The sequence below is a fragment of the Rhipicephalus microplus genome, chromosome X, assembly GCF_043290135.1.
Source record: "Rhipicephalus microplus isolate Deutch F79 chromosome X, USDA_Rmic, whole genome shotgun sequence".
NCBI lineage: Eukaryota > Metazoa > Arthropoda > Arachnida > Ixodida > Ixodidae > Rhipicephalus > Rhipicephalus microplus.
Genome location: NC_134710.1, coordinates 163,860,328 through 163,869,086, shown reverse-complemented (window position 1 = coordinate 163,869,086; position 8,759 = coordinate 163,860,328). Strand labels below are relative to the sequence as shown.

Below are 8,759 nucleotides of genomic sequence, written 5' to 3'. Positions count from 1 at the left end.
TCGCAAAATGAACGTCGCTCTCAGTTTGTTGCGGCGTTCGAGTTTAATGGCGTGGCTTCAGGACAATGATTTGATCCTGCCGTCAGCTATGCGGCGCTTGCCAAATAGTGTTGATTTTGAAGTGAAGTGAATGCATGACGTGTAATAGGAAACGAAACTTGTACATTGACGACAGATAGCTCGCGTAGTGAGAGTAATGTAGTTTTGCTAAATTTGTTATGTAAAGAATCGCGGATGTGCCCTGTTCTGAATCGTTCTGGCTCTGCGATGTTACCTTGAGTACTTAACGATTGGGCAATGTCGTCTTGTGTCAACAAGTTAGGCACAAGTTTTTAATTCTTGGCCATAAGGCCATATCCCATGTACTATATATTTACGTGAAAGGCATGAAAAATTATTTCAGGCTTGTTACGTTTCTTGTTATGTATAGTTGAGTTACACAATTTCTGCAGCTAGAATTTCTCGCCACAAGTAATGATCGGTCTGCCTAGTATGCAGCGAACATTTATGCTAAAGTAACAGAGCTATGAGATGAGTGCTTACAAATTAAAGACGCACAATTCTAAGACTATAAGCTTTAGGCATGCATTGTACATTTTTTGTTGTTTGTAGATCTTTAGGCATGCTTATACAGTACACTAAATACTTTTACAACATATTGCTCAGCTCTGAGCAGAATTTCTTTTTCATATAGACATGTTGATAGAACTACAGCACTCTCTCTCACAAGCATGCACTCCTGTAATCACTTAGTGGTGCATTGTGTGAACTTGTACAAATGCTGGATCAATAAAAGTCACACGTATTATACACACTTGTGTTCACGTTTTCAGTAAACTTGTGTTTGGAAGCTGAAGTTGTTTTCACCAGGTTACGTTTAGAGGTGTCGGCTTGAAATACGTACTATCTTGCAGTGTGGCTGTGGATAAATGAAGATCATGTACATTTAACTATACCTTTGCGATTTCCTATTTTTTATGACAATAGTGCACAGAATTTCACTTAGTAGTGGTAGACGCTATAGTTAAGACAAGTTAATTTAAACAGCAGCAGATGCGCTCAAAAAAATCTGGGACTTTTTTTTTGCTTTATAAAAAAAATGACGCTATCACACCCAATGAACACAATCTTGCTCATCGCGACAACATTCAGGCGCATGGTGAAGCTGTGCTGCAAGTGCTCATCACCTTTACAATTTATTATTTGAAGGAGCCCATTGAACATATATTCAAAGGCTAATGCGATTGAGTGCAGCCATGTGAGCTTCTGCCTAGGGTTAAAACAAATGGCATTGTAGCCTCGCAGGAGACAAGACTGCTTGTTGAAACATTTGCTCTGGCCCCTCGTGCTCACAGATTTTTCATTATTTCAAGCTTCCATCTTTTTAGGGTCGTTTTGATTCACCTGCATTAATGGGAACGTGTTCATGGCCATTCACGAGAAGTTCAGAAATCGTGCAGCACGAATTAAGCAGTGCAGGCGCAGTGCGACATCACAAGCGAATGACAAAGTGACAACAAGGTAGAAGATTTATTCATGTTCGCATAATTTAATGAGGCCCTACCATCTCTGCCAAACACACCGCGTTAGTAGAGGCGGCTACGGCACCTACTTCTAAATGCTGCGTCGTCTTTTCATCTGTGCATGTGGCTGCACCAAGCCAATGCGGTCAGAGTACGAGGTGCAGGAAAATTGTGAACTAATTTTAGTGCTGTACCTCTCCTGCACCTTTTGAAACGAATGTAGCGGGCCAAAGGTCGCCATTTCTGTACCAATGAAACGAATGCAAGGTGCAGCACCTCGTAAAGTTGATCGTGTGGTGCAGCCGAATTGAACCAACCCTTAAGCACACGAGCATCTTTGCATTCCCCCCCTCCCCCGTCGACAAAATGTGGGTATACTGTGGCTGGGATCAAACCTGTGTTGTTGAGCTCAGCAGTGCCACATAATGCAACTAATGCACAGAGGTAGTGTTTCGGTTTCAACGTTATTGAAGTGTAGATTCCATACCACGGCAAACAGTCAATGCTTGTGTCCAATCAAAAGCACCCCTCCACGAGATGTGTGGTAAAATATTCACAAATACAGAATTGCAAGTGTGAGGTTCGAGATGACCTGTTATAGTGGACATTCAGATGTTTCAATGTGCTTGCACCCTGGACATTCGGGACGGGGTAGTCATTCCGTCGTTGCCTGACAGTCTGGAAAAACAAGTTACATCACCAGATATTGATAAGCATAATCAGTGTCTATCTTACTCAACTAGTAAACAGCAGCATGTTATAGATATATGTAATGGTACCTCATAACACATGTTATATCACTCGGGCTTGCTTCTTCACAAGGCATGTCCTGTAGCATGCCCATTATTATACACAGCTGCTTCCATGTCAGGCACGTCAGGAGGCTGTAGCAGAAAAAAGTATTTTTGAATAAAGTGACACTTTCTATGCCACACTAAATCCGAATCACACTCAAAATTATGTGATGCTTCTCAAGTGTGAGCGTGACTGCGGTAAACCATTAACTCGTATGTTTTTTGCACTATTATATGGGCTAGGTACAAAGACACCTCTGAGGCGACAGTGATGTATTTTCATTCTATCGTCCTAACAGTCTGGTTTGTGTTAAGTGGCTATATAATGTCAGAATTCACTATTGTATCAACGACTCACTCCTACGTGAATCCACGTCGCAAGTAACGCACGTTTTTCCGGTGACAGATTATGACACGCTAAAAAAATTAATACTGCAATGCGCCGCTGCCATGTGACGCCTACGCAATGTCATTGGCAAAAACTACGTATACTCAAATGAAGCCACCAGACCAGCAGTCAACCATTCTTGAAAAACTGAAGTGGTATTTACTCACGGGTTCGTTATTCTCGGGCTAGAAACGGGTGTTCATCCGATGACAGCTTCAACGCTTCGTTCCCCCTAAGCGGCTGAATGCGCTTCGCCAAAATATTTGAACAAGTCAAAATAAACGAAACGAAAGAGAGTGTCACGGCCGGCAGTGGCTCGAAATATTTACAGCGAAACGAAACAGCGCGAGGACCATCCTAATGCACCGCGAGCCGTTACCTGCCATCGACCACCGTATATTTTGAAAAGATGATGATGATAATGAAATAAACATTTATTTTTCGAAACAGTATTTCCGAGTTCATGAGCTCGGGGTCTCCCTAGGAAGGGAGGGGGTCTCTAATTCTAGTAATCATCTGGCGGCAATCGCCTTCCAGGCCCTGGCGACTAGTCCTCATTTGTCATCTAGATTGCGTGCGGCCAAGCTTGGCCTCCCACGTCTCGGCTAGGAGGTCAAAGCGTGCAGTCATTGCGGGCTTGGTATTGGCAGCTTCGTGTCCCCACGGGCACTCAGTAGTAGGTGTGCCAGTGTGTTTGGGACATCTCATATTGGGCAGTTGTTGGCGTATAGCGTAGGGTAGACTCTATGCAGTAGGGTGCTGTGTGTATAGGTGTTAGTTTGAAGTCTCCGAAATTCTGTGGCTTCTTCTTTAGTCCGCTTGGGTTGAGGTGGTGGGTACACCCCGGGAGCCAGACGATAGTGTTGTAGGATGGCGTTGTATGTCGGTAGTACGGTCTCCACTTCTTCTGCAGCGCAGGCTAACCGCGGGTCAAACGAGGCGCAGAGGAAGGCCTGGTTGACGTGACCGCGGGCCGCGGTGTGAGCCACTTCATTTTCCCCGGGCCCCTCGTTCCCCACCGGCACCAATACCACGCAGGTGTAAGGAAGCGGAGTTCAGCTCTTTTACAGAATTCCGACAGATTCGGCGGAGATTCGGCCTCGCCTGTAATTGCAGACAGAGGATTGGGAATCTGCGAAAACTACGACCGCGTCCTTACCAGTCGTAGTGGCAAAGGCGATCGCTGCTTCCTCGACAGACTCGGAGCTCCGCACCCGGATGGTGGCGGATGCCAGCTCTTGTCCTTCTGCGTCGATGACACATAAAGCGTAGGCGTTTTTGTCCGGGTATTTAGCCACGTCGACGTAGCGAACGTCTGGATCGTGCTGGTGTCTCCTGCGGATGGTGTCGACTCGAGCGATCTGTCTTTCCCGATGCTACTCGGGATGCATGTTACGCGGTACTTGGGCGATGCTGAATGATGCTCCCAGGTATGGCGGCATGTTCTCATTGCGGTCTGCCTCGCAGATGTATTGCTTGCTGTAGCCTAAGCGCTCAAGGATCGATCTGCCCGTCGACGTAAGCGTAAGTCTCTCGAATTGGCTGGTCCGTTGGGTTTCTGCCAGCTCTTGCCAGGTGTTGTGCATACCCATTTTTAGGAGTCGTGTGGTCGACGCCATTGGAGGTAGCCCTATGGCGAGCTTGGTAGCTTTGAGGATGGGCACATTCAGCTTGTCGACTTTAGATGTCTTGAGAGCAAGATACGCGGTTCCATATGTGATTCGGCTGGTTAGAGAAGCCTGCACAACTCTTAGGGTACCGTTTTCCTTCAGGCCACTGCGTCAGTTTGCGACTCTCCTTACGAGGTGCGTGAGCTGGAAGGCTGTGCATTGAAGTCGAGGCTGCGTGGTGGCCCTTGATCCGTCGTGAAGCAGGTGCAAGCCGAGCACACGAAGCGAGGTAACCTTCGGTATTTCGACACCGTAGAGGATGATGCATGGGTCTGGCGCTTCGCAGGATAGAGGTCGTCCTTGCGTGCGGGCCTCGAGTACCAGTAATTCGGATTGTTCAGGTGCCCAATAGAGGCCACAGCTTTCGAGCTAGTTCTCGATGACATTTACCACCTCTTGAAGGCAGCTTTCTTGCTCTCCGGTGCTCTTGCCTCGCGTCCACAGCGTAATATCGTCCGCGTAGATGGCGTGACGTAGGCCCTGTATTTTTCGAGAAGCCGGGGGAACTTGAGGAGTGCCACGTTGAAAAGGAGTGGTGGCACAACAGAGCCTTGAGTTGTACCCTTGTTCGGCACCTCAAATTTTTCGCTCCGTATGTTGTATATTTCCACCGTGGCTGTTCTACAGGTGAGAAAGCTGCGAACATAGCCATAAATCTTGGAACCACAGCCGGTATCTGCGAAATTTTGTAGTATTGCTTTATGGCTAACATTGTCGAAGGCGCTTTTTACATCAATGGCAAGAAGGGGCGACTTGCTATTCTTGCTCAAGTGATCAACTAGATCTTCCTTGAGGAGTAAGAGGATGTCCTGCGTAGAAAGCAGCAGGCGGAAGCCGAACATGGTGTCTGGTAAGTACCCGTTGTCTTCAAGGTGCGATGTGAACCGGTCATAGATCATATGCTCAAACAGCTTGCCAACGCATAAAGTCAGAGAAAAGGGTCTAAGGTTGTCAGCAGATGTGGGCTTGTTGGGCTTAGGTATCATAATAACCTCCGAATGCTTCCACGCGGCTGGAAGCTCTCCTTTGTCCCAGCAGTCATTGTAGTACCGTAGGAGAGCAGTCATAGCCTGGTTGGGTAGCTGCAGGAGGTGCTTGTTGACTATCCTGTCTTTGCCTGAACTTGTGTTTTTTGACAGCTTAGAAAGAGCTGATTGAAGCTCTGCTGGTGTGAAGGACCGGTCAAGGTCAGAGTTGGGCATGCCATCGTATTCTTTGTGTGGTGGTGGCGTTGCCGCTGATTGGACAGGACCACGCAACTTGTTGCATAGTTCGTGGAGTAGGCCTTCCTCCGAGCCGTCATAATTGTGTGTTATCTCACGTACTCGTTGCCACTGCTGCGTCTTGGTGGGGTGGTCCCCGAGGAGAGTCCGCAGCAGGCGCCACTTCTTCTTAGTGCTGAGCGTACCCTGCAGCTTATCGCAGAAGTCATGCCACTTGTGTCTCGATAGGTGTTCGGCATACTGTTGCGCCTCTTCTGTCAATAAGTAAATTTTCTTTCTAAATTTCCTGTTCAGTTTTTGCCTCTTCCATCTCTTCAGTAAGGTTCGCCTAGCCTCCCAAAAGTGGAGTAAGTGGGAATCAACTGCCGAATTGTCTTCGTGAAGCTGCATTACTTTGGTGCACCGTTTGGCGGTATCTAGAACCTTGGTGAGCCAGGCGTCTATGTCCGCTTTTGCGTTGTCACCATCGAGCTCGTTTCTGAAGGTGTTCCAATCTGTCAGTCTTCCTGTACCTGTTTTTGTAGGTCGTTGGTCATATTCGATTTCAAGTTAAATTATGTAGTGATCACTACCAAGAGTCTCGTGGAGACAGGTCCATCCCCACATTCTTGACGTCTCGTGTAAAGGTGAGGTTGGAGGTGGCATCTCTCGAGACGCTGTTTCCCACTCTCGTCGGCTAGAGCATATCATTCAACAATGTGAGGCCATGCTGCTGAGCGGAGTCGTGGACTCTCGTGCTTTTCTTGGTGGTGATGGCATAGCCCCAAGCTGTGTGATGTGCATTGAAGTCCCCTACGACCAATAACCGGTGACTTTTTGTGCGTTTTCTGAGTTTGCGGACGAAGTAATTGTAGTCCCTGAGCTGATTTCGCGGTGTGCTGTACACGTAATTGACATAGATGCTTTGTTACGATTTTTGTTCCAGTATGACTTCCACGATGGAGTGTTCAACTGTAGTGTCTTCTATCCTGTGTTCTTGGGCCCCAACAGTTTATCTTGAGTAGAATAGTAGTTATTCGTGTCAGAGCGACGGTGTTGTGTCCTGCGAACCACACTTTTTTAATATTGTTCTTTTGTAGAGCGATGAGGTCGGGTTGATTTACTTTTATAAATTCTTGCAGATTTGCCAGCCGGGGTCTGTATGATCGACAGTTTCACTGCCAAATGCGAAAAGTTGGTTGTGGAGTAAAAATCCTATTCTTAGAGCCTGCCATCTGCGTGAATATCAAGTACATTTACCAGCACAAAATCGCCTTCGGGAGAGAAAGAGTGAGAAACCTTTTCTCTCTGTGAGCGTGTTTTTTTTTTCTGCCATGGCAGTCTTCAAGTTCCGCGTGACTAATGCAGTTGTTCTTGACATGAGCCACGAAGTTGGTTGGCTGCGACTTGAGATCGTTGAATTGGGCTGTATAAGTGCCCATCCTATGGCTGAGCGTCGTGATCGTGTCACCGATTTGAGCGAGATGGGCTCCAACTTCGCCACGACGAGTGCTTTGAGCGTTGACTCAACTGCTGCTGTGCGTTGTGGCTCTACTTTCGACGTGAGCTGCGAGTTGACAAGGGCGGCGACTTTTTTTTCTACAATGGAGAGTACTTTGTCCTCCACGACAGCTTCAATTAGTCAGTGGACACGGCAACCAAGCCGCGACGATGTCACCTAACGTACCCCTAGTCGTGCAGGTTTTGACGGGATGCCTTTTTTCGTCGACCGGCTCATCGGCGTTTCGCACGGGCCAGCTTGATCTGCGTCACACCTTTGATGCACCGTTCAAGCTCGGCACGGGTATCGTTGCTGGTGATATCCTTGATACGCCAGTGGCGCCGCGCCTGCAGCCCGAGCATCATCTTTACTGCGCACACCTACCTGCATGATGACGTCACCAGTTCAGCCCGCCAGCGCCACGCTAGTGGCTATAAAAGGGACGCCAATTGCTTCAAGCGGCAGTGGACACGGCAACCAAGCCGCGACGATGTCACCTAACGTACCCCTACTCGTGCAGGTTGGTGACTGGAAATATGGTTTCCGTAGTGACGATCCTTGCTAAATAGTGTTGCCGTGTCCACACACCATTCTAAACTGCATAAGTGACTGTTTTGCGCTAGCGGGTCTGTTGCTTTCACTGTCGGGAGATGTCGAGCAAAACACTGGACCTATTACAGATGCAATGTTTAAGGAACTGCTAGAAACGCAAAAAACTATCTTGTCTAAAATTTCGCAAATGCAAGAGCAACAGGCCTCATCTGAGTCTGCTATGATTCAAGTTCAAAACAGATTGTTAACAATTGAGAAAAAAAATTAGAGTGCATAGATAAAGTGGATGGTAGGCTGCTAAAGCTTGAGAATGCAGTTGATAGGAGCCATACAGAATTGAGTGCTATATGCAGTAGGGTTGATGCCCTAGAAAACCGCTCGAGACGAAACAACCTTATTATTAGAGGCGTAAAAGAAGAAGGTCCTGAGAATGATGATGACTTACTAAAAAAATAAATGACGATATATTTGGCTCCATTCTCAACCAGAAACTGAATTCTATAGAAAGAATACATAGACTGGGAAAGAAATTTCCTGGCAAAGACCGCCCTGTAATTCTTTGAGTGGCAGACTACCGAGACAAAGTAAAGATACTGAAAAATTGTTTCAAGCTAAAAGACACTCATATTAACATTAGTGAGGACTACTCAAAACGTGTAACTGAGATACGGAGAAACCTGTGGGTCTCAAGTCTAGAAGAAAGAAAGAAAGAAAGAAAGAAAGAAAGAAAGGAGTGAAAGTTAGAATGGTTTATGACAAAGTTCTCATCAACAATGTTTTGTACACCTGGAGTGATGATGCCAAGGAGAAGATCCAGTGCAAAGCATCTGCTAAACCCAACCACCGATGACCTGACAGACAAAAACAGGCCGATTTTAAGATCATCAACTTAAATGCTCGCAGCGTACTGAACAAAAGTCACTTAATAGAAAGTGTAACCTTGGAACATGATCCTGACATATTGGCAATCACCGAGACATGGTTGCACAGTGATGTACATGATGCGGAAGTCACACCGCCAGGTTACGTCTTAATAAGGAAGGACCGAGGTGGGAGAGGAGGCGGGGTAGCACTTATGATTAAAAGAGACATAAAGTATCAAACTTTGCCAGATGCTGGTGATATTGAA

General features: G+C 46.8%; 1 pseudogene; it reads left to right on the top strand.

The window, feature by feature from the left end:
* Window positions 1-7,469: 7,469 nt before the first annotated feature.
* LOC119176924 (uncharacterized) lies at window positions 7,470-8,480 on the top strand (annotated as a pseudogene).
* The last annotated feature ends 279 nt before the right edge of the window (window positions 8,481-8,759 follow it).